Consider the following 26226-nt stretch of genomic DNA (forward strand, 5'->3'; position numbering starts at 1 on the left):
AATATGAGCACATTTACAAAGTGGCCCATTATTAAGAGGAGAGATTTTGGAGTACTAAGTGGTTTAGCCAGGAATTCTTCAATGGCTCAGATTTTAATCTGACCCAGATAATATAAGAATTCATGAAACTCATGACATGTGCCTCTTCTTTGAGGTGAGCATCATTATTCCTCAAATCTAAGCCCACAAGCCTCTAAGGAATCTCTACCTGCCACCAGCCATCACTTCTGCCGGTAGAGTAGTTTATCCTATTGTCAGAGCTGCCCCGGTCCCAGCTCACAAAGGACCAATGCCAGTTCCTTTTTATACACAGAAGTCTTTATTGAAGTTCATTATTGGTTTGACAACCGTGGCGCGCAGCCCTACGTCTGAAACCCTAGACCGTCGAAGCTTCGTCTGAGTCTCCTCCCCCCAGACACCAGTTTAAGACCCTAGCTTTGCTCCACCTCTTCCTCTGCTCCCTCTTCCTCTGGGTCCGCTTGTCCGCCGAGGTCTTGCCCTTCCTAGACTCTTCTGAGGCTGAATCCCCTGAGTCTTCCCCCTCCCTCCGGCGACCTTTAGGACCTGGTTCCCAATCCGTGCTTTCTGCTGTCCCGCGCGCCTGTACATTTGAACTTGGCGCGCGCGCCCAGCCTGCCACCTTCCTTCTGACCGTTATACTGCTCCTGTCGCTGCTTCCCTCTTCGGGGATGCCAGCTGGGCTTGACTCCGCCTCCCTGCTTGCCGGAGGAGACGCTGACTCTGACCTATGGGGCTCTTCCCTCTCACTACGCTCTGGTGGGGAAGCTGGCCCTGATTTCCAGCTACTGCTTTGGGAGTCTCCGCTGGCCCCCTGCTTCTGGTGTGTCCCCCCTGGGACCCCCCTTGCCCTGGCCATCGGCGCCCCCTTCTGGGAATCTTCTGATTCACTGGAGAGGCTCATGGAATCTCTCGGGTCACTGTCATTCTACCCTCCGCTGCCCTCAGATTCTTCCCCTTCGCTCTCCATTTCCTCTCTCCCCTGCGCCTCTGCTCCTGAGCCCCTGACACCTATGTTAGTAGGAATGGGGAACCTGTGGCTCTCCATTCTTGGACCAACATCCCTGAGCAATGATGATGATGATGATGACTGGGGCTGATGGGAAATGAGGCTGATCTGCTCTAGATTTTTAAGTTGTCCCACAACATCACTAGCATCTTGCCTGAATTAGGAAACTGCTTGTTCAACATCCATTTGAGATGATGCCTATTCTTGCATATTTGTGAAGGGTGAAGGGACCCCTGACCATTAGGCCTAGTTGTGACCGACTCTGGGGTTGCGGCACTCATCTTGCTTTATTGGCCGAGGGAGCTGGTGTACAGCTTCTGGGTCATGTGGCCAGCATGACTAAGCCACTTCTGGCGAACCAGAGCAGTGCATGGAAACGCCGTTTACCTTCCCGCTGGAGCGGTACCTATTTATCTACTTGCACTTTGACGTGCTTTCGAGCTGCTAGGTTGGCAGGAGCTGGGACCGAGCAACGGGAGCTCACCTCGTTGTGACGATTCGAACCGCTGACCTTCCGACTCAAGTTCTGTAAGACTTCACCCGGTCATGTCAGACAAATGTTGAATCAGTGTTGGTACAACATATGGCAATTCTCAGGCCACCAAGCTAAAATTGCCAATGAACACACTCTGCATGCGGTTTGATGGAAATAAATGAAATCATTAGAGTGCAAGCCCCAGACATCCTGATCAATTTTTCAAATTGTTTTACAAGAATGGCATGATCCACGGTCTAAAAAATTGCTGAGCAGTCCAGAAAGATTTATACAGACAAGGACATATTCTCCTTATCAGCCTGTAGGTAGATTAGATCACTCATCAAGGTTACCAAGGCTCTCAAAATCCTATACTGTGTTACGTATTGTGGGTCCAATTCTGCAGAACTCCCTCCTGGCTAAAATCAGACAGGTCCCCTCCTTTTTGTACTTCCAGCAGCTGGATAAAAACTTTGTCATAGAAAATTCACCAGCAATTTTGAAGTAATTTTATTTTTATTTAGAAGCTGAATTTTAACTGTTTTTTAACTGCATTCCTTTGATATCCCTCCCATCCCTATCTTACACTCCACATAGATACCGCAGCATTACATGGTGTGTAAATTATTAAAATAAATAAATTCAACTAATAACCAGGCCAGAAGAAAACTGGAGCGTAATAGTACCCCTAATAATAATAATAAAAACAGACAATTTTTCCATAATCTAAGGAGAAATATCCATGATGGATAACAGCCATTGTACCTCCCCAACTCCCAACTCATGGTCCATAATGGACTGAGTCGCTAAATGGGCCAGCTGTGTTGGTATTGACCCAACCATCTCATATAGCTGCCTCTCAACAATATGTACAAGTCTGGTTTGCTCCTCCCATGATGGAGAAGAGATGTCTTATTATTCACTGGCAAAGTGTTATGTACTGAGCTTGGATCCTAGAACAATGGGCAGGTAGGATCCTAGAAGGCAGCAACCTGATTGGGCTGCAGGAACAGTCCAATCAGATTCCAGGAGGGGAATTGAACCAGCCAATCACACGGAACCCATTGTGTAAATAATGTATATAACATTTGAATAACTGGTTTGGGAAAAGTAGGGGCAGATGCCTTGATTGGATTTTATCTGGACAGAATGGACTGGACATCTGCATCTGCATGTAATGGGAGGATTCTTGGACTGATTTGGCAGAAATACCAGCTTGTGAAGAGACGCTGCGAACCTACATAGGGGAATCCTGGGCATAAAACCACACAGAAACATTGTTTGATTTATCTCGCTTGTTGGAAGAACTCAGAGGCTGTGGAAAATAATGAGAATTAACATCAGAATGACTTATGGGAACTATCGGAAATGAACATGAGAAGCAGTAGAAGTATGAGATGATCAGATCCCCTCTGACCTCAGAGCATGGTGAAGTCTGCCCGAAAAATCTATAATTTGGCATAATATTTGGACTGTTTAATTTTTGAATAATTTGTATAATTCTGAATATATGATATGATTTGATTGGAATGTTAAAGTGGAAAATTTAATAAATATTATTTTTAAAAAAGAAAGAAAAAGAAATCAACACTCAACTCCGGGTATATTTCACAAAGCATTTGCTAACATGCAAGTCAGGAATTCTGACATATGAAGACAATGTGGTGCCCCATCAGGTGTTGTGGTACTCCATCAGTCCCAGCCAGTCATGGATGATAGCAGTTGTAGTCCAACAATTTATGGAGGACACCATAAGTTGGCTGCACCTGAATCACAAGAAGGAGATCCCCAAAATCATGGCAGCTGAAAAGGGAACCATACTGTGAAAAATTACATGTTGTTGTTTTGACCCTTGCCTGTCTCACAGATGCTATTACTTGAAAAGTCTCCAGGTACTAATAGGTGAATCTGTCAATTTCAGGTCCGTCCGTCCCCCAGTCTTTACCATCTTAAACTCGGTTCTCCACATCTCCCCATCAGTTTGTGATATATAAATATATATATGGTCCTCATGAAAGTTCATGAGCATTTTAATGCAAGTTTCTTGTAATACACACTTTTAATATGCAATTTAGCGTGGATTTTTGCAAAGCGATATTACCAAATGGAATGCGTTTCTATGTTCCTTTCACAGATAGATGCATTTTTATGATAACTTTGCCTTTATATGCAGACTATATTGAATTCCTCCCCCATCCATATCTACATACCATCAACAGCGGTCTTCCTGCATAGGAAAATATGGAGTAAAAATACAGGATTGAAAAGTGAACCTTACCAGCATCCAGAAATGCATTAACTACTAGTTCCCTGCTCCGTGTTGCTCCCTTACCTTTCTCCTATTCTGTTAGGACATTAGACTTCTTAATTCTACCCTCTGAGTTTTATTATAATTCTACCCTCTGAGTTTTATTATCAGTTCTGGTTGAATACAAAGCACAAATGAATACAAAATGTGTATGTCACGGGGAAAATTTATATAAGATTTTAGGGGAAAGAGAACAGGCACAAAAATTTGGTTCTAGGAAAAATGCCTACAGACAATAAGGTGGAACAGATTTACAATTGAATGCATGTGAAACTGATTAGCAAAATTAGCAACATTTGTTGGTTTATGGTTTTCAGATCAATAGTAGAAAAGAATTGTATCCACTTTCAGAAGTCCCTCAGCCACCCTCTGGCCAGTTTTAGGATTGCTCTGTATGTCTTATATTTTATATCCTGTTTTATGTTTTTTTCTCCCCTCTAGAGGTCAGTATGACTTTGGAAATAGAGGGACAAAATGGATTGTGGAGTGTAATTTAATTCTCCAAACAAAGCTCTAATTTTATACACCATCTTTACAGGACATGGGAAATAAATCCCTGTGTGGAGGGAAATATGCATTTAAAAGAACAAGCATTGAGTACGGAAAGCCCAGAGGGAATCAAGGGAAACAATTGTTGAGGTTGATAGCCAAAGAAGTGTTGATGAGTTTACTAGCATTCGTCTTTGAAAACTTACAGTCTTTATAAGATTAAGGAAACATAATTATCAGGGGAAAACTGAAAGATGGGTGTGTCTAAAGCTCATCTACTCCTCCATGTCAGTATATAAATCCTTACATGGGTAAGGATTAGGCAAAGGAAAATGGGGGCACAGATCTAGGAGGGGAAGTAATTGCCACTGAACTCAATCTCCTCATGGAATCATGAAACTGAAGAGTTTGAAGGGACCCTGAGGACCATCTAGTCCAACACCAACACACGGATCTCAACTAAAGCATCCATGACAGATGACCATCCAACCTCTCCTTAAAAACCTCCAAGGAAGGAGAGTCCACCACCTCCCAGGGAAGACCATCTCACTGTTAACCAGCTCTTACTTTCTTGTGACTTGAAGCCATTGGTTCAGGTCATACCCTCTGGAGCAATAAAAAAACAAGTTTGCTCCATTTTCCATGTGACAGCCCTTTTGGTATTTGAAGATGGCTATCATATCTCCTCTCAGTCTCTTCTTTTCCAGGCTAAACATATACAACTCCCTGAACCATTCCTCATAAGGCTTGGTTTTCAAACCCTTGATTATTTTGGTTGCCCTCCTCTGTACCCATTCCAGCGTGTCAATATCCTTCTTAAATTGTGGCACCCTGAACTGGACACAGTATTCCAACTGTGGTCTGACCAAGGCAGAAAAGAGTGGGATTATTACTTCCCTTGATCTGGACACTATACTTTGGTTGATGCAGCCTAGAAGAGCATGAGCTTTTGTTTGCTGCTGCATCACATTGTGTACTCAGATACTGGGGACTGTAGCTGGGACCTTCTGCATATGAAGCAAGTGATCTGACACTGAGCTATGGTCCTTTCCCGAAATGAATTTATTTTTAGTTTTATTGTATTGTATCTGGGGTGACCAGGTTTCCACTGTGCCCTAGAGCAACACTGTCATGGGGCATCAAGGATCTGTGGGAACAAAATGGCAGGAGGATCACAGCCACTGCTGGTAAACCAACTGGGTGAGGGACTCTGCTGTTGCTGGAAGAGTCCCACAGAAAGGTACTTGATGCTGGCCTTGGACAACAGATAGTATTTGGTGTGACATTCATGGAATCTTATAATGTTAGCATTGTAGGTTTAGAATGAACTCTGAGGATCATCTAGTCCAAACCCTTGCAATGCAAGAATAATAGCTAAACAGACAGAATAATAGCTAAACAGACAGAATAATAGCTTGACAGACAGACATCCAAGCTCTGTTTAAAAATCTCCAATAAAGGAGAGTCCACCACCTTCTGAGGTAGTTTGTTCCATTCTCTAATAGCTCTTACCACCATAAAGTTCTTCCTAATGTTTAGATGGAATCTCCTCCCTTGTAACTTGAGAACTAAGAAGCAAGGAATTAACCAACTAAGACCAGCAAATTGCATTTTGAGTTTAACCAGCCAAAGCTAGCCAGGGTGTCCATCTTTGCACCAGATCTAATCTTTTCAACCCCAGTGACCATTACACATACACTCTAACATTTCTCTGATGGAAGTAGGGACGTCCCATTCCATAATGATAATTTTACTATTTATACCCCACACATCTTAGTGGGTTGCCCCAGTCACTCTGAGAAGCTTCCAACATATATAAAAACATAATAAAACATTAAACATTTAAAAAACTTCCCTATACAGGATTGTCTTCAGATGGCTTGGGGGTTGGATAATTCCATACCCTCCAACATTTCTCCAATGAAAATAGGGACGTCCTAAGGAAAAGTGGAAGATTCCAGGATCAAATCAGAAACTGGATGGCTTCTCTGAATCAGGGACATCTCTGGAAAATAGGGACACTTGGAGGGTCTGCACTACATTCTATGGGAACAAACATGCAAACCATGAAGCAAGCAATTCATCAATCAAACACCCACCCATTTCTTTAACCTGTAGCATTAAGCTAGACTGATTCCATTAAGAATATAAGAAAAGCCCAACTAGATCAGACCAATGACCCACCTAGTCCAGTATCCTGTTTCTGCAATGGCCAACAAGTAGCTCTGCATTGTAGCAGGCTTATCCTAAAATGTCATTTGAGCCATAATGTTCTGAGGTTGTATTTTTATTTTAGGTGAAATCTTCACATGTGCCACTTCCACATCTCATTGTCAAATTATCATTGCGCAGAAAGTAAAATGGGGTCTTTTCTGGAAGATAAATGGCAAGAGGTTTTCCAACAGACAGAATGTGTAACATCTTCTGACGAGTTTGTCATTTGAACTTTGAAATTAGTGGGAGAAGCCAAAATGTCAACTGTTTGGCTTCGGTGATTGGTGGCATACCCCCAAGATTTTTTCAAGGGCAAATTGCTAACTAGTGGAACGGTGATATAATATTGCACGTCACCGAAGACGTGAATCAGAGGCAGGCTCCTAACAAAGACTTCGTTGTGTGTGTTGCTTCTTTCTTTTTAAATTTAATTCAATTTCAGGAAAAAACCCATAGCAGAAGTCTGGTGCTTCGCATGCCAAAATATTCAAAGCAACCTTTTAATGCAAAGCAGACATTTCACAGATTGTGATAATTGAGAAACAGTAAAGTGAAGATGTGAATGCTTTATAGTATTTTATTTTGTTGAGATTTTAGCTTTGCATATCCTTGACAGCCCAGGTTCCAGGCCAATAAATAGGTGTAGACACCAGAAATCAGCTAATTAAACAAATTAGTTGGTCTGAATTCAAATTCTAAGGGCACGTCTACATTCAAAATTGGAAACCACCTTTATACCTGTTTCAGTCCTGGCCTCCAGCCATTGGATTTTGAGAACACGAGTTCTTTGAAAACTAATGTATACAAAACAAGATTCTAAAGAGAGGATATATAGGAAGCTGTCTTATACTGAGCTGAGCATTGATACATTTAGCTCAGTATCTACACTGGCAGTGGCTTTCCATGTTTTCATACCCTGGTTCTCTCCAAGCCTCACCTGAGATGCTGTTGAACTTTGGACCTGCTGCATGCAAAACCCATGTTCTACCACTGAGTTGAAGCCATTCTTTTTATAAGGATGTTTGAGTCTGAAAAACTTGAAGACCACTAAGCCCAGCAGGCCCTCTCCTCCCATTCTTTCTTCTTCAAGAAATGAATTTCACAAGAAACCACTTCCAGCAGCTCATCAATTCCTCTGTTTTTTTTCTGAGAACTGATGACTTTCCTAGAATCACGACGCGAAACTCCATTTGCTGGCTTGCTTCTCCACCCGTTTATTCAGAACAGATTTCCTGAGGCGTTGCCAGTGTTGCAGACCAGTGACCAGCTTTGAACAGAGGGAATTCAGAACGGGTGGCAAACTGTACATGAAAGCATGGGAAGTTTTTGACATGAGGCCATCGCTGCTATTCCATACAGTATTGTGGTCTCTGAACTAGACAGCACTGTGTATTGTTGATCTAGATAGGAATACTGAGAATGATTCGGCTTACAAGAATGTATATTCATTGTGAGACATTGAAATTTCTTTTCCAGGATAAAGGGGGGGGGGACCCCACACAAAACCCCAAGGCTTAAGTGTATGGATTAGGAAATCTAGGATCTGTAGCTGGGCTGGTAATTATTTTGGCTAGTCCACTCCGTCGTAGGGTTTAATCAAAATATAAAACACTATGTTGTAAAACAAAAGTATCTCATCTCTGTCTAGCCTCGGTCATAAAAGCAGGCAAAAGCAAGACAAGGTATTGTAGTGTTTTTGAAAATGTTCAGATCAGAGGTGGGGAAATGTTTGCGGGGGCCAAATTCCAGCAGTGGGGATGGCCAGAGGCAAAAGTGGTGGAGCAATGAATGTGCTTTCTGGAACATGGAATGCATGATGTCTGAAAGCAGGAGCCAATCCATGAGCCTGTGAGTAGGTAACGAATGGCAGGCCAGATCCTGGGATACCCTATCCCCAAGGGGGAACTTTGACAGGTGGGTGGGTGACATCACCATGATGCTGGGGGACCAGCCCACCTTCAGAGTAAAGAACTGGGAGTGCACTCTAAGTGTGCTCTCCATTCATTTCTTCGGGCTGAAGCTGCCATGGCAAAGGAAAAACATAGAGGGGCACCGAGTGCAATGGCTCAGCAGGGATTGGCAACGTGCATGAGCTCCCAGTCAAGAAAGATGGACTGCAACAGATCTCAGTGTGAGTTGCAGCAAGTGCTGGTCAGCTGACAGATCCCAGCATGTCTTGTAAACGTAAAGGTAAAGGGGACCCCTGACCATTAGGTCCAGTCGTGGCTGACTCTGGGGTTGCGGCGCTCATCTCGCTTTATTGGCCGAGGGAGCCGGCGTACAGCTTCCAGGTCATGTGGCCAGCATGACTAAGTCGCTTCTGGCGAACCAGAGCAGCACACGGAAACGCTGTTTACCTTCCTGCCAGAGCGGTACCTATTTATCTACTTGCACTTTGACGTGCTTTCGAACTGCTAGGTTGGCAGGAGCAGGGACCGAGCAATGGGAGCTCACCCCGTTGCGGGGATTCGAACCACCAACCTTCTGATTGGCAAGTCCTAGGCTCTGTGGTTTAACCCACAGAGCCACCCGCGTCCCTAGCATGTCTTGTATATGGTGCCAAATTATTAAGGTGCCAAATACAAGTCATGTATGCCAAGGAACAATTGGGGGCACACCTTAAAGATCCTGGCTACTGCTTTGTCTGCCCCATACCTCGCCTCACATAAGATTCCCCCCCCACAACAGGTGGGTGTGGTTTGGGAGAAATGGCTTGAGGGCCAAATTTGGACCCCCATCTAGGCTTAATTTGGCCAGGGCCTGGAGGCTCCCCAACGCCAGTGTTTGTGGTCCATGGAATTGGGACACATATATGATTGAGTGTCCTGAGCGTGTCACTGCATGTACAGCTGCTCCTGCCTAGACTTCCTAGTTCCCTCACAGAGCTACAATTTCCAGAGGGATTAAATTCCTCTGGGAATTGCAGTTCTGTGGGGATAATAGTGGTCTCCTAACACCTCCCAGGACCCTTAGCAGACTGCAGTTCCCAAGACTCTTTTGGGGCCACTGTTCCAACTCAGAGCCAGACCATCTGACGTGTCTTTGAAATGAGACAATTTCCCACAAGGACTGTGACCTATTTCATTTTTACCTCAGTGATGCTTACAGTCATATCATTGAATGTTGGGGGATTTGCTCATTAGTAATGATGTTGTTTGGCCTGCAACACGATTACCTGGCTCTTTAACTTCACTGGGCAGCAAATAAAGCAAACGATGACAAATTGCTCCTTCCTTGGCTTTCGGGAAATACCGTTTTCGTTTCCTTGAAAGGAAAGAAGGATAAATAAATACATGTTGTTGTTGTTGTTGTTGTTGTTGTTGTTGTTGTTGTTGTTGTTGTGTGCATCATCTCATAAATGTATTCACTTAAAAGAGAGCAGATAAATACAGCTGGAATTTTTGCCACAGTATGACTGCATCAAGTGGAAAGCTGGTTTGCCTTGACTGAAAAGAATTAAACAGAGGCCATTATATGTAGGTCAGCAAAGTTATTGCCCAATTTTCCTCTCACTGGCTGCCTATAGCAATTGGGTCCTAGGTGGTGGTTTTGGTGTACTGTATAAAGCTGTATACAACTTGGGACCAGGATACCTGAAAGATTGCATCACTCCTTATATACTGAACCAGTCACTGGACTCTGCAGGTGAGGGTCTCCCACAGATACCTTCTTATTAGGAGATCCATTCTGCACAATGTAGGGATAGGGGCCTTTAGTGTTGGCGGCCTACCCTTTGGAGTTCTTTCCTGTTAAATATTAGACAGGTGCCATCTCTTTTAATGTTATGGTACCTATTGGAGAACCTCCTCTTTCAACAAACTGTTACGCTGATATCTTTCTCAGTCTGCATTCTACATTGAAATGGTTTTAAAGATGTTTTGAATATGTCTCTGATCTAAGTGAATTCAGATGAAGTGTAGTGGTGAATGAAATATTTGCCCTTTGTGACAACAGTTACTTTGGGGAGGGAGCACATATTGCCCTGCTTCAACAGCCTTGTTGCTTGCAGACATTTTCTGTCTTCATGTGCAGTAAGAGTGGGAAGTCATTTTTCCTGTTGAGACCTGCATTCCCTGAGGAATAATCTGCTGAATGCCAGATACTACTGGTGGGTGGAGCCTGAGTCAAGCGTGGGTGGGGCCACCCACCAGATGTGGGCGGAGCTCTCTCTCTCTCTCTTTCTCTCTGCTGTCTCCTTCTGAGTCTAGGGTTGCCATATTTTGCAGAATAAAAAAGAGAACACTATAACAACTCTCATTTTAAACACCCCTACTACAGTGTTACCTCGGGTTACATACACTTCAGGTTACATACGCTTCGGGTTACAGACTCCGCTAACCCAGAAATAGTATCTCAGGTTAAGAACTTTGCTTCAGGATGAGAACAGTAATGGTGCTCCGGCGGTGCAGTAGCAGCGGGAGGCCCCATTAGCTAAAGTGCTCTTCAGGTTAAGAACAGTTTCTGGTTTAGAATGGACCTCCGGAACGAATTAAGTACGTAACCAGAGGTACCACTGTATATGTAAGCTATGGAAGCTGTAATATTGTGCTGAGGGAGGGGTAGGAGAAGAGAAAAGGAAAGCAAGTCTTCAACCACCAGTTATTTCGATGTCTCATGCAGAAAGTATAGCCAGAGACATTTTGGCAAATATAAAAAATCCACCCAGACAGAAGTTTTACCCCTGAAAAAGAGGACATGTCCTGGAAAAAGAGGACACATGACAACCCTGTCACCCATTCCCCTCCTGGTTTCTCCCCGCATCGTCACCAGGATGAAAGTAGGCCAAGGACTCCATAAAATTAGATGGAGGGCCGCATGATGCCCAAGGGATGCATGTTGTCCACTCCTAGGATATGTGTTGGTGGCGGGGGCGGGGCGGGGGGCTGGTGTGAGTTGTAGCCCAAAACATGTGGAAGGCACAGCTTTGTTGGACCATAACAAAATGTGACAAAAGGATGGAATCCGAGAAGTGGCATTTATGAGTCGCAATACCAATGATGTTGAGAATTAAGCACTAATTATGGTGATTAGAAGCTGTGCTTTATGTGTGCGTGCCTCTGGTGGTCTTAATGAAGGCCAACGAGGCTGGTTTTATGTCTCAATCCATTTTTTGACACTCTTCTCCCCAGGTGAGCTGCACTTCCCTCCTTAGCCCGACAAACAGCCTGGGAGAAAAAGGAAAGCTGATCGTGCGCATGACCACGGTAGGAGCCACGATGGGGGAGTAATCACTAGGTGCATAGCCATATATTTATCCTCTCCAGCTGGCCTAGATCCAGCCAGAAATTTCAGGCGGCTTCAGTGGAACGGCTACCGCAGGTTATCATTATTCTATACACAGGAACAACTCAAGGTGAAACGGGAGCTTGCCAGAAGAGCAGATGGAAAGTGCTGCGGACGCCATTCTGCCGCAATGATTATTTACTTCCCCTGTAAGCAACTATTTAAAATACCTGGGCCATGTGCATGTCAATCACAGCATGCAGTGTGTTTTAATACAATGCATCCCACTCTTAGGGTTAAAAAGTAAAGGTAAAGGTACCCCTGCCCATACGGGCCAGTCTTGCCAGACTCTAGGGTTGTGCGCTCATCTCACTCTATAGGCCGGGAGCCAGTGCTGTCCGCAGACACTTCCGGGTCACGTGGCCAGTGTGACATCGCTGCTCTGGCAAGCCAGCGCAGCACACGGAACACCGTTTACCTTCCTGCTAGTAAGCAGTCCCTATTTATCTACTTGCACCCAAAGGTGCTTTCGAACTGCTAGGTTGGCAGGCGCTGGGACCGAACGACAGGAGCGCACCCCGCCGCAGGGATTCGAACCGCCGACCTTTCGATCGGCAAGTCCTAGGTGCTGAGGCTTTAACCCACAGCGCCACCTGCGTCCCTACTCTTAGGGTTACCACCTGGCCATTCTTTTTTTAATGAGAATAGACAATTATATATGCATGGCGCTTTAAAAGTACCTAACCCACGGATGTGATGCATTTTAGTCTTTGCAGCACCCTCACCTTGAGAGCTAAGGGCAGGTAACAATGCTTGGAAACCCACTAAGGCTAACAAAATGCTCGCTAAGCTATTAAGTGCTGCCTACTTTGTATCCCTAATCTCAAATTATCCTCTACCCAATTAACCCCGCCGTATAAATGCCTGCTCACATTAGAACGTTTCAGAGCAATTCCAGGAAACGCTCAGTACTTAGATGCTGCAGGGTCACCAGGGAGATGGGAAAAATTGCAACTCTGGGGTTGTTCTAGTAGGAAAGAAAGAAAGAAAGAAAGAAAGAAAGAAAGAAAGAAAGAAAGAAAGAAAGAAAGAAAGAAAGAAAGAAGATCTGGAAGAGTTGGGTGTCCTACAGCCCGACAATAATGGGCTTTCACTGGAAACTGCTCACAGTGAAGTGGTCTTATAAAAGTAGATATTTATTAAGTACATTTCCCCCTTACCTCTTACGTTGACGCTGGAAATGGCTTCACCCATTGGGTTTCTGCCTTGCACACAAAGCATCCCAGAAAGTGACAATTCTGTTGTCTCTTCACTGGCATTTAAATAGTCCCCTTTATTTCTTGGGGACTCTGGCTAATCATTCATATACCCCTTTATGTCCAGGGCAGCTGTCTACCAACTCCACCTGGTACGCAGGCTGAGACCCTATCTGCCTGTGGACTGTCTCACCAGAGTGGTGCATGCTCTAGTTATCTCCCGCTTGGACTACTGCAATGTGCTCTACGTGGGGCTACCTTTGAAGATGACCCGGAAACTACAACTAATCCGGAATGGGGCAACTAAACTGGTGACTGGGAGCGGCTGCTGCGACCTTCATTGGCTTCCAGTACGTTTCCGAGCACAATTCAAAGTGTTGGTAAGGTAAAAGGTAAAGGTACCCCTGCCCGTACGGGCCAGTCTTGCCAGACTCTAGGGTTGTGCGCTCATCTCACTCTATAGGCCGGGAGCCAGCGCTGTCCGCAGACACTTCCGGGTCACGTGGCCAGCGTGACAAGCTGCATCTGGCGAGCCAGCGCAGGACACGGAACGCCGTTTACCTTCCCGCTGGTAAGCGGTCCCTATTTATCTACTTGCACCCGGGGGTGCTTTCGAACTGCTAGGTTGGCAGGCACTGGGACCGAACGACGGGAGCGCACCCCGCCACGGGGATTCGAACCGCTGACCATGCGATTGGCAAGTCCTAGGCACTGAGGTTTTACCCACAGCGCGACCTGCGTCCAATCGTTGCGTCCAAAGTGTTGGTGCTGACCTTTAAAGCACTGAGGTTTTACCCACAGCGCCACCTGCGTCCAATCGCTGCGTCCAAAGTGTTGGTGCTGACCTTTAAAGCCCTAAATGGCCTTGGTCCAGTATATCTGAAGGAGTGTCTCCACGCCCATCATTCTGCCTGGACACTGAGGTCCAGCGCCGAGGGCCTTCTGGCGGTTCCCTCACTGCGAGAAGCCAAGTTACAGGGAACCAGGCAGAGGGCCTTCTCGGTAGTGGCCCGCGCCCTGTGGAACGCCCTTCCACCAGATGTCAAGGAGAAGAACAACTACCAGATTTTTAGAAGACATCTGAAGGCAGCCCTCTTTAGGGAAGCTTTTAATGTTTAACAGACTACTCTATTTTAATACTTTGTTGGAAGCCGCCTAGAGTGGCTGGGGAAACCCAGCCAGATGGGCGGGGTATAAATAATAAATTCTATTCTAACAGGGATGTTTGAGGGAAGCAATAGTGCAGTTGTAAAGCATGTGTTTTGCATGCAGAATGTCTCGGGTTCAATCACTGGCAAAATAATGAGGGGATTCTGGAAAGCTGCTGATTGTCAGAGCAGACCAAGGGCAGCCAACATGCTGTTGTCCTCCAGATTTCGTTGGCCTACAGGTCCACTCATCCTTGACCATTGCCCATGCTGGCTGGGGCTGATGTGAGTTGGGAGTCAAACCTATCTGGAGGTCTTCATATCAGCTACTCCTTGAGTGGACACTAGTGAGCCAGGTGGATCAATAGCATAAGTATAGGAAAACAGCATAGGTTCAAGTTCAGTCCCCATAATACTGTATTGGCCCAAATATAAGCCGCACCTTTAGAATTTGGGGAGGGGGGAGAGAGAGAAAAAGACAATACCCGAATATTGGCCGCTCCCTTAAAATTGGGTTACAGGCTGAAAATCGCTGCGGTTGGTAGAATTGTAACTCCGAGCCAATTTAAGCCTTTGATATTGCAAGCCCGCAAAAGTTGCCGTACAATCTCTAAAATCGCAAATCACTATTCAATTGCTACAATTCCGCAGGCACCCACACCAGTAAATGGCAAATGTAGAAGAAAATCCTGCAGGTTAATTGCACAACCGTCTCAAGCTCGCAAGTCGGCAATGAAACATTTTTTTGGTTCCGTTTTACCGTATGTCTGTTTCAGCAGCGATATCGTAAACGCCAATTTTTGCAAGGTCGCGAATTTAAGCCGCACTCGAACTCTTCACGTTTGGAATTTGGGGGAAAAGGTGCAGCTTGTATTTGAGCCAATACGGTATATATTTCTACTTTAAAGGCAGATGCCGCCAAGAATCCTTGAAATTCAGAAACTCAAACCCAAAGGAGATATTACATTAATTGCATGCCTGCAGCAACATCAGGTTGATATTCTCCCCGCCCCCTGCCTTGCAGCATGAGGAGGTTAAACCCTCATAACTCCCATTTGCACCAAGGAGAGTTTCCTGCCCCTGCAAGGCTAATTCCATTGCACTGGAGGAGGATTTTCCCCGGAGCTGTGTGCTGGGGAGGGAGAGTTTATATCTCTTCTCCCTGTGCTCCGTGGTCCTGATGAAAATTGGGGGGAGAGCACTCCCAGGATTAATTTTTTTAAAGAACAACAACCTGGCGTGGCTGTTTGTCACAGAATTAACAAGGCACACAGTTTGACCCAGAGTGTAATTTGGCAAACAGAGTGTACTTTTACAGACACAGGCGTTTTACGAACAGATGCAAAGGAACGGAGTTTTCCATAGTTCTGTTACTCTGCATTCCCTTATTGATTGCAAAAAAATGGCTCACATTGGGAGGTCTTCTGGTCCATAAATGCTTCCCCTCCTATTCATTCCCCTACCTACCCCAACCACAATATGTTGTGTAGAAGATACATTAACTCTGCTAGAGGATAGGGTAGGTAGGCCTGACTCCATAAATAAACATGCTTCTCTAATAATATGATGATGATCAAATGCTTCCTTAGACCCAACTCTGGTTGTCCAGTAATAAGACTCTTGCGATCAAGGGTCAGGTGTTTCCTATGAGACACTCTGAGAAGTCTCCCACTGTATCTGAGAGGAAGTGTTTCTCTTGTTGGCTAGCTGGTGGTGGGGTAGAGACGCTTGAATAATTTGATTTCTGTGAGTTCCAGTGCAAAGCGACCTGATTCACACCTCACAGACTAACGTGTGGATCAGAACATAATTAGGCCTAAGATCTCACACTTCTCCAAGTTTTGCATCACAATTCTTGGCTGAAACAAACAAACAAATGAGAGCGTGTTAAGAACGTGCGGTTTTAGGATAAAATATGCTTATTAAATGCATAAATTGAGGTGAAACGCGCATCTAAAGACACATTTTGTGATAAAATAAGTACTGAAATATACAATGATGTATGAACTTTTGTGAGAAGTGTGTGTGTGTGTGTGTGTGTGTGTGTGAGAGAGAGAGAGAGAGAGAGAGAGAGAGAGAGAGAGAGAGAGAATCAGATTAATAAAGAAATCAGATGGAATGGACTTCCAAATGAACTTGTGTGAAATCAACATAAACCAGAAATAGATAATCCACAGGGGTCATCCCATTACAATCATGAAAGTGACCTTGTATAACCAAATATAAAGACATGCCTTGACTTCGAAATGTACAAATGTAATGGATTCGAAAAGCAAAGAACTGAACATAGACGTCATGTTCAGTTTCTACTTGTAAGCTTAAGAAATCTGTTCTTTACTTTTCCTGAATGATTTTTTTTTTTTTGCCCACTTAAAATACACTGAATTACATCTTGCCAGCATGGATTAAATTTAATCTTAATAAGACATTTATTCTGCATACTGTTAGCCAAATGCCACATGGTTACTTGGGGGAAAGAAGTTTAACTGTGTTTGCTGCCAACTAATTTTACAGGATGTTGTGAAACCTGAGTAAATGTTCTCCGGGATCATTATTTAATATAAAGTAACTATCGCCACAGCATGCATTTCTTTCATTTATTAAAATAAAATTGCCCTCTAATTCAACACCGAGTGGATAAAAATATATTTGCTTTGCTTCGTTTTTAGAGTACAGGACGGCACTTACGGTAAGCTGTAAATTTGCTAATGTGTGCTCATAATAGAGATGAGGGCTCTGCGATGGGCCGCTATGATTTCGAGATCCAAGGAGGAATTGCTGAAAGCTTGACCATGGAAAGTCTACAGCAAAGTCAATGTCTCCCACAAATGCACTCCAAAATCCCTCAAAGGAAAACGTGCCAACAAAGAGGAAACTTTTCACTGGTGCTCTACCAACTTCAGAGAAAAGTCCCATACATGGGAAAACTCATAACTGGTGTCACCTTAAGCAGCTAAGTAGAAAAAAGAGTTTTGATAGTTAAGAGATGCACTTCCCACTCTGAAAATTGCTTGATACTGTTTTCTACACATCTGATAAAGGTAAAGGTAAAGGTACCCCTGCCCGTACGGGCCAGTCTTGACAGACTCTAGGGTTGTGCGCTCATCTCACTCTAGAGGCCGGGAGCCAGCGCTGTCCTCAGACACTTCCGGGTCACGTGGCCAGCGTGACGAAGCTGCATCTGGTGAGCCGGCACCAGAGCAGCACACGGAACGCCGTTTACCTTCCTGCTATAAAGCGGTCCCTATTTATCTACTTGCACTTAAGGGTGCTTTCGAACTGCTAGGTGAGCAGGAGCTGGGACTGAACGACGGGAGCTCACCCCGCCGCGGGGATTCGAACCGCCAACCATGCGATCGGCAAGTCCTAGGCGTTGAGGTTTTACCCACAGTGCACATATGATACAAGGCCCAAAACAGAACCTCCAAGTGTCCCTATTTTCCGGGGATTGTCCTGGATTTTCAGAAGCTGTCCCAGTTTCTGATTTGATCCTGGAATGTCCCACATTTCCTTACGATGTCTCTGTTTTCTTCAGAGAAATGTTGGAGGGTATGGTAGGACGTCCCTATTTTCATCAGATAAATATTGGAGGGTATGGAGTTATCCAATCCTCAAGCCATCTGAAGGCAGAAGATTTTTTTTTAAAAAAATGTTTAATGTTTTATTATGTTTTTATATATGTTGGAAGCTGCCAACATATGGCTGGGGCAACCCAGTCAGATGGGCAGGGTATTAATAATATAACTATTATTATGGATAAGGAAAGTCCCTATTTCCATCAGAGAAATGATGGAAGGTATGCAAGAACCTTCTCCTCTTTTGGATCTGGCAACTCTAAATCAAATTTCTCCAACCTGGTGTCTTCCAGCTGTTTTGAACTTCCCATCAGCCCCAGCCAAGATGACCCAAGGGTCATGAATGATGGGAATTGTAGTCCAAAACATCTGGAGGGCACCAGGTTGTGGGAGGCTGCAAAAAATAATCCAGGTGGGTCCAGCCATTCCCTCACTGCAATATATTCCCACTGAGGGAGGAAAATGCTGTTTATTCTTCCTAATGAACTTGACCAGCTTTTTAAAGGTTCTACCCCTCCCTCCCGCATTCTCCATTTTTTATGATGCTGTCTGAGTTATGAGGCAGCTGAAAGTCCTCATTACTCTGTATTTGTCAGCTCTGGAGCTCTCCGCTATTAACTTTCAAATGACGTAAGCTTCTCTCTGTCCTGACAGCAGCGTTCCCCATTTATTGCTCCTCCAGTTACAGCAACGAAGATGGATAAGATCTTTGCTCATAACGGGCCTCTTAGTTGTGCGAATTCTCAATTGCCTCTCCGTTTTGTCTCATGGCTGCCATGAATGCTCTTACCTTTGTCCTCGAACGAGATCTTCGTTTAAAAATATCCAGAAGCAATGTAGGCAGGGTGTAAGCAATGTGAACCTCACAGTCATCTAACCCACTGAGATGTTTCATCCTGGGAAAAGGGCCTCCTGCTATTTTTCTCTCAGCCCACACAATTTGGAACGCTGAGGAAATGTCATGAGCATCAGTCAAAAAGCGGCTGCTGTGGTGAGCATGGCCTAATGGCCTTCACATCCAAAACGGTGACAAGACCGCAAAATGGTGCAGGATTATATTTGTCTATCTGTTCGTTCATTCATTTCATTAATTGCGTCCCTTGAGGCCCCCCAAAGTGATTTACAATCAACATGTATAAAACAGTTGCATATCTACACCCCTCTGTCAGACACCCTATCAGTGGGGTGAGGCAAAGGCACCTATACCGGTCACCATCTTGCTTGCAAACAGAATCATGTCATTTACACCTTTCCTCTGTTCAGAACAGATGGGAGGGTGGGTGTCAAATCCTGCCATCCAACGAAATGTGTGCGTGTTTGAGGGGGCACACTTAATGTAGGAAAGGCTGAATTGGTTCATACAGGATCTGGACTGGAAGAACCATCATAGCAACACAGGGCACGGTCTTGCACCGAATCGGACCATTGGTCCATCTAGTATTGTCTACACTGACTGCCAGTGGGTCCCCATGATTTCTCTCTCAACCCTAGCTGGAGGTAGAGCGTGAGACTCTTAATTTCATGGTTGTGAGGCTCTTAATCTCATGTGTGAGTGTCTGGAGGCAGTTGGAGGATGGATGGCAGCTAACAGATTGAGGTTGAATCCTGACAAGACAGAAGTACTGTTTTGGGGGGACAGGAGGCAGGCAGGTGTGGAGGACTCCCTGGTCCTGAATGGGGTAACTGTGCCCCTGAAGGACCAGGTGCGCAGTCTGGGAGTCATTTTGGAGTCACAGCTGTCCATGGAGGCGCAGGCCAATTCTGTGTCCAGGGCAGCTGTTTACCAGCTCCATCTGGTATGCAGGCTGAGACCCTATCTGCCTGTGGACCACCTCGCCAGAGTGGTGCATGCTCTGGTTATCTCTCACTTGGACTACTGCAATGTGCTCTATTTGGGGCTACCTTTGAAGGTGACCCGGAAACTACAACTAATCCAGAATGCGGCAGCTAGACTGGTGACTGGGAGCGGCCACCGAGACCACATAACACCAGTTTTGAAAGACCTACATTGGCTCCCAGTACGTTTCCGAGCACAATTCAAAGTGTTGGTGCTGACCTTTAAAGCCATTAACAGCCTCAGTACAGTATACCTGAAGGAGCGTCTCCACCCCCATCATTCTACCCGGACACTGAGATCCAGCACCAAGGGCCTTCTGGTTGTTCCCTCCCTGCGAGAAGCCAAGTTACAGGGAACCAGGCAGAGGGCCTTCTTGGTAGTGGCGCCTGACCTGTGGAAAGCCCTCCCACCAGATGTCAAAGAGAACAACTACCAGACTTTTAGAAGACATCTGAAGGCAGCCCTGTTTAGGGAAGCTTTTAATGTTTGATGGACTAGTGTATTTTAATATTTTGTTGGAAGCCACCCAGAGTGGCTGGGGAAGCCCAGCCAGATGGGTGGGGTATAATAAACAAACAAACAAACAAACAAACAAACAAACAAATATTATTAGTATTATTATTATGGGTTCAAGCCCCACGCTGGGCAAAATATTCCTGCATTGTATGGGGTTGTACTAGATGACCCTTGTGGTCTCTTCCAACTCTGCAATTTTATGATTCTATGAACTTCAGATGCTCTAATTCTGAGCTATAGCCCTTCCCCATCAGTTTGCCTTTGACTCTCCTCCACCTCTGCTCCCTAAATTCAGCCTGTCACCAAGTCATATGAATTATTCCTGTGCAACAAGGATGGGAAACCCACAGCCCATGCACAAAAGGCTTTCTTCCAGGCCTTCCTGCCTGGCACTCAGGACTCCCTGCAGGCATTACACCTGCTGCCCCTGCTCTTCACCCTTCTTGAATGCTCTTGCCTCATTGGAATGTAATCTCTTGTACAAAAGCAAAAGTCACAGCGGTTCACTTCTTCTTTCTTTCTTTTTAACAGGCATGCGGTGCCCAGAAGTTTGCAAATGTGGAAATGTGCCCCCCACAACTGCTGTATACCACTGCAACAATAAAATCCTTCTCCTCCATCTCTTTGTCTCAAACACATGTCTGCAATCTAATCATCTCCCGTCTTCAACATTGCAACCTTCTTTCTGGGCTTCCATCGTGGCAGTTCCCATTCCTCACCACTTGTCCAGAGCTATCCAAAACGCTTCACCTCCCAGACAGTAGACCTAGCCCTTGTTGGTTTTCCAGTGTGGTGTAGTGGTTAAGAGCGGTAGTCTCGTAATCTGGGGAACCGGGTTCGCGTCTCCGCTCCTCCACATGCAGCTGCTAGGTGACCTTGGGCTAGTCACACTTCTTTGAAGTCTCTCAGCCCCACTCACCTCACAGAGTGTTTGTTGTGGGGGAGGAAGGGAAAGGAGAATGCTAGCCGCTTTGAGACTCCTTAAAGGGAGTGAAAGGCGGGATATCAAATCCAAACTCCTCCTCCCTTTCTTCTTCTTCTTCTTCTTCTTCTTCTTCTTCTTCTTCTTCTTCTTCTTCTTCTTCTTCTAGCTTCTTGGTCCAGGACTGGCACTTTAGCTCCATTAACTAAATTAAACATTAAAATTCAATTAAACTAACTTAACTTACGCTATTAACTTTTAGGTGTTTTAAACACCTCACTAGCATCTCCATCGAGGGAGTGGCGCTTAAGACCACTCTGACAGCAAAGCGTGCCAATTGTCTGTTTGGGCCATTTGCATGAAAATGGCTCCTGTAAGCCACCGTCAACACTATTCTCGGAAGAAGCAAAGAACGCTGCAATATTTCTCCAATCTCCCCCAAGAGATTTATCTGCAGGAAACATATGCGGTGTGTCGGTACGCATAAGCCTTGGCTGTCCACTAATTCTTAAGTGAAAGTAGTCTGTTGACAACCTTCTGATTAAACTTCCCTTTTCCCTCCCTTTCAGCCCAATTTAAATCAAAATATCGACAGAAACAATTCCTGCGGAGCAGATTGAATAGCTCATAGGGGCAAGGCAGGTAGGATTCTCTCCTTTGAATTACACAGCCTTTCTGATAAAAACATATCCTGCTTTCATAGCATTTATATCCTGCTTGTTCGTTTGTTTTTACTTTTGAAGCAAAACTCAAAGGCCAACATCCAAATCTGTTGTGGCTGTGTAGATCCTGGCCCTGGTCTCAGAGTCAAGGCCTCTGAATTCTAAAAAGATTACAGTGGTACCTCGGGTTAAAAACTTAATTCGTTCTGGAGGTCCATTCATAACCTGAAACTGTTCTTAACCTGAGGTACCACTTTAGCCAATGGGGCCGCCGCACCGCCACCGCACAATTTCTGTTCTCATCCTGAAGCAAAGTTCTTAACCTGAGGTACTATTTCTGGGTTAGCAGAGTCTGTAACCTGAAGCGTCTGTAACCTGAAGCGTCTGTAACCCGAGGTACCACTGTATCAGTATTAACATGAACTTATTTATTGCATTCTACACAATTGACTCAAGGCAATGTATAGTAAAAGCAGCCCCAACCCTGCTGTCTCCTGACCCTGTCCCTGCATCATCCTAGGAATGGTCACCCCTGATTCTTTTTAATAAGGTAAAGGTAAAGGGACCCCTGACCATTAGGTTCAGTCGCAGACAACTCTGGGGTTGCGGTGCTCATCTCGCTTTATTGGCCGAGGGAGCCGGTGTACAGCTTCCGGGTCATGTGGCCAGCATGACTAAGTGACTTCTGGCGAACAAGAGCAGCGCACGGAAACGCCATTTACCTTCCCGCTGGAGCGGTACCTATTTATCTACTTGCACTTTGATGTGTTTTTGAACTGCTAGGTTGGCAGGAGCAGGGACTGAGCAACGGGAGCTCACCCCATTGTGGGGATTCGAACTGCCGACCTTCTGATAAGTTTTATATAAATTCTGCCCTAGCTTGGACTTGATAACATAGGTTAGCAGAGCAGGGGCATTTTGTAGGGGAGACTGCTTTTGCCAAACTAGTGCCCTTAAGTCGTTCTAGGTGGGGCTGATGGGAGTTGTAGTTCAAAGCACCTAGAGGGCCCTGGGTTAAACTGATTGCTCACCTCTGCTCTAGTGTTAGAATTCTATGAATGGATGAAACTTCCATAGATCAGCTCCTTCTGCACAGAACAGAAGGGACAAGACCTGGAACTGGGTCTGTCACTGTAGTGAATACCAGTGGAGGAGAATTAACTTTGATTTGACAAAAAAAATATGACTGGGAGCTGAAAGTCAGCCTTTATCTTTCCCTGTGATCCCATCGGGATAAACACTTCACTCTAACGGAGCTCATCAAAGGGGGTAAAACACAAATATTACTAAAGCCTGCGGTGTCACATCCATGTGATATTCAAGACACGTTCATCAATAGCCTCTCCAAAGATTGTCTTTATCACATTATCAATGCATTTGCCGTATTAAGCAGATAAAAAAAAAGTATGCTCAGACTTTGAAACATGACACACAAAAATAAAGCCGACCAAATGAAATCAGTATTCAGATGGTATTACTGGCATTCAGCATGACAAACTGCGTGGGAAGGTGGTTGTCAAAATCTTTGTGATAATGAAAATGGCTCCATTCACATTACAAAGATATTGCTTATCTCCTCCATAGGGTTTCATTCTCTCTCTCTCTTTTTGTATGCGTGTGGAAAAGAATAGGTTGCAGAAACGCCTTTATATATTTCATATTTGCATTAGAGGCATCAGCAGAGCAGTTAAGTGTGTGACATTTGCATTCTGCTGTTCTTCGTGGGCTGTGCGTGAGAATTTATTCCGGAGAAGGAAGCAAGAATCAACAAAGCTGAGCAGCCTGACCTGCTGAGATATTCAGGGTACGCTGGTACAGTTCTTCTGTGTGCCTCTGCTCCATCGACACGTGGAGGGGGTTGCTGATCTCATGGCCAAAATATCACTCGCAATCTGTTCATTCCGCTTCTGCAGCAAGAAGCATAGAATTCACCAGAAATTTATACGGAACAGTGGCTGAACAGCTGACTTCCATGTGCAGGACTATTGCCAGGTTTGGTCAGATGTCTGTCAATCTTACCCCCTTACAAGCCCTTGCAGTGAGCTTACTGGGCAGTGGCACCATTGCCCAAAACACCAGCATGAACTGGCAGATGTGATGCCACAGAGAGCAGTAGCTGCTGCTGCTCTCTTATCACTGTCCACTTTCTGTCTTTCTTACTATATAATATTTTTGTAAAGAAAAAAAGGGTTTTCTGTAGTTTGCATGGCTGCCAATAGGCTGGCAGGTAAGCAAACAAGTGGTGCAGGTGTTGGTGGAACAGCCAGGAGAGGCTGGAGCAGTTCCTCTTTAACCGTCCTGCTCTGCTGCTGCACGCCTGACACTTCTGACACCATTTTGGCCTCAGCAGCATCAGATGCCAAGGAAGAAGAAAGCAGCTGCAAAGAAGGAGGGTTGATAGGGACCTGCTCTAGCAGCTGAATAACCTCTAGGTAAGTGGAGGCAGGTGAACAAGCCTTCCTGTTCTACCCCTGTCACTGCCACTGGTTGTGGGAGATAGGAGGGGGGAAACCTTCTCTGGCTCCCCATGGCATAGTAGTGCATCCTGCGTGGATGCAGCCTTCTCCTTACCAACCCACCTGCCTGGGTGAAGGTAAGGAAGAAGGTTTCAGGTGAGATGTGATGGAAGAGTTGCATTTGGAGCAATCTGTGAGAGGAGGAGGGATTTAAGTGAGATGTGTGGGCAAGGGCGTTGGAGCAATATGTGAGGGGTGCCTTTGGAGCAAGACATAAGGGGATGGGGCTTCTTTTTGGATATCTGTGACTGCAAGATCTTGGGAGGAAGATCCCCACTATGATGTGTTTGAATACCCTTCATTATCCACTGCCATCACCCTTACAACCCACCCAAATGACCCCCGCCTCCTTTTTGTCATCTTTGTCAAGTGTCCCTATTTTCCAGGGACAGTCCCAGATTTACAGAAGCCATCTCCATTTCTGATCCCGGAATGTCCCACTTTTCCTTAGGACGTCTCTATTTTCATCAGAGAAATGTTGGGAGGTATAGTTATGCAACCCCTGAGCCAAGGAGATAAGATACAGTGGTATCTCGTGTTGCGTAACCTCTGGGTTATGGAATCTTCGGGTTACGGCTGCGGCAAACCTGGAAGTGGGTTTGCCACTCGCACGTGCACAGAAGCGCTTTGCAGCGCCGTGCGCAGAAGCAGTCCTCCGGTTAAAATTGTTTTAGGATAAGGCCAGGCCTAGGACTTGCCGATCAGAAGGTAAGTGGTTCGAATCCCCAGGACAGGGTGAGCTCCTGTTGCTCGGTCCCAGCTCCTGCCAACCTAGCAGTTCGAAAGCACGTCAAAGTGCAAGTAGATAAATAGGTACCGCTCTGGTGGGAAGGTAAACGGCGTTTCTGTGCACTGCTCTGGTTCGCCAGAAGCAGCTTAGTCATGCTGGCCACATGACCTGGAAGCTGCATGCTGGCTCCCTTGACCAATAAGGCAAGATGAGCGCCGCAACCCCAGAGTCATCTGCGACTGAACCTAACAGTCAGGGGTCCCTTTACCTATGTTTTTATATATGTTGGAAGCTGCCCAGAATAGCTGGGCGACCCAGTTGAGGGGGATGATGATGATGATGATGATGATAATAATAATAATAATAGATGTTCATCAGAAATGTTGGCATTTTTATTTAACTCTATCATCTGAGTTTACCTTTGAGGTCCCTTCTCTTTTCCTTTTCAACCTGATTGGGCCTGGGCTGCTGCAGGGAACAAGGCATTATTATGTCATTTGGCATCAGGAAAAGCCAAGGTGTGCTGGTCCCGAGGGTTAACTGTGCAGCGAGGTCTGGGTCCAGTCTGAGGTCGAGGGTGCGGTATGGAGGCTGTCCGTCAAGGCTGAAGCTGGGTCCAAGGCAGGGAGTCGGGTGAGGTCAGGAACTCTGGCAGAAGAGCAGGACAGGGTGCAGGCAGGAACAGGCTACCAGCAATGTTGCTCCCGCAACCTGGGACTGGGGCTGGCTGGCTTTTATCTGCCCCCGAGGCATAGGGCGGGCCTGGTCCACAGGTGACTCGCCTCTCCTGGCTTGAAGGCGAGCACTCCTCCTGCGGGAACTTAGTTCCCTCTGCCTCTCTGCCCTGAGCCTCTGCAGCTCAGGAGAGGCTGGAGGGTTACCGGACCCAGAGGCAACCTCAGCTTCCCCTGATGGGGCTGGGAGTGGAGCACCTGCAGGCAATGGGTCCTCCATCACCTCAGGGGCCAGAGCAGACTCAGCTGGTGCCTGCACCTGAGGATCCAGCACAGGTGAGGACCCTTCAGGCTCAAGCCCCAGCCCCGGCTTAGCTGGTTCTGGAGGCAGGGACTCCTGTGCAGGCTGGGATTCCTCAGGTTCAGCCTCCGAGTCATCACACCCGGGCAGGGGCCATAGCTCAGTGGCATAGCATCTACCTTCCATGCAGAACGTCCTGGGTTCAATCCCTGGCACCTCCAGGTAGAGCTTGATACGTCCCTCTTCTGAAACCTTGGAGAGGTGCAGTGCTGAGCTAGTTGGACAACTGGACTGTCTCACCATGAGGCAACTTCCTATAATGTTCCCTATATACGTATTTTCTGCCACTAACC

This window comes from Podarcis muralis, chromosome 6, assembly GCF_964188315.1.
Source record: "Podarcis muralis chromosome 6, rPodMur119.hap1.1, whole genome shotgun sequence".
NCBI lineage: Eukaryota > Metazoa > Chordata > Lepidosauria > Squamata > Lacertidae > Podarcis > Podarcis muralis.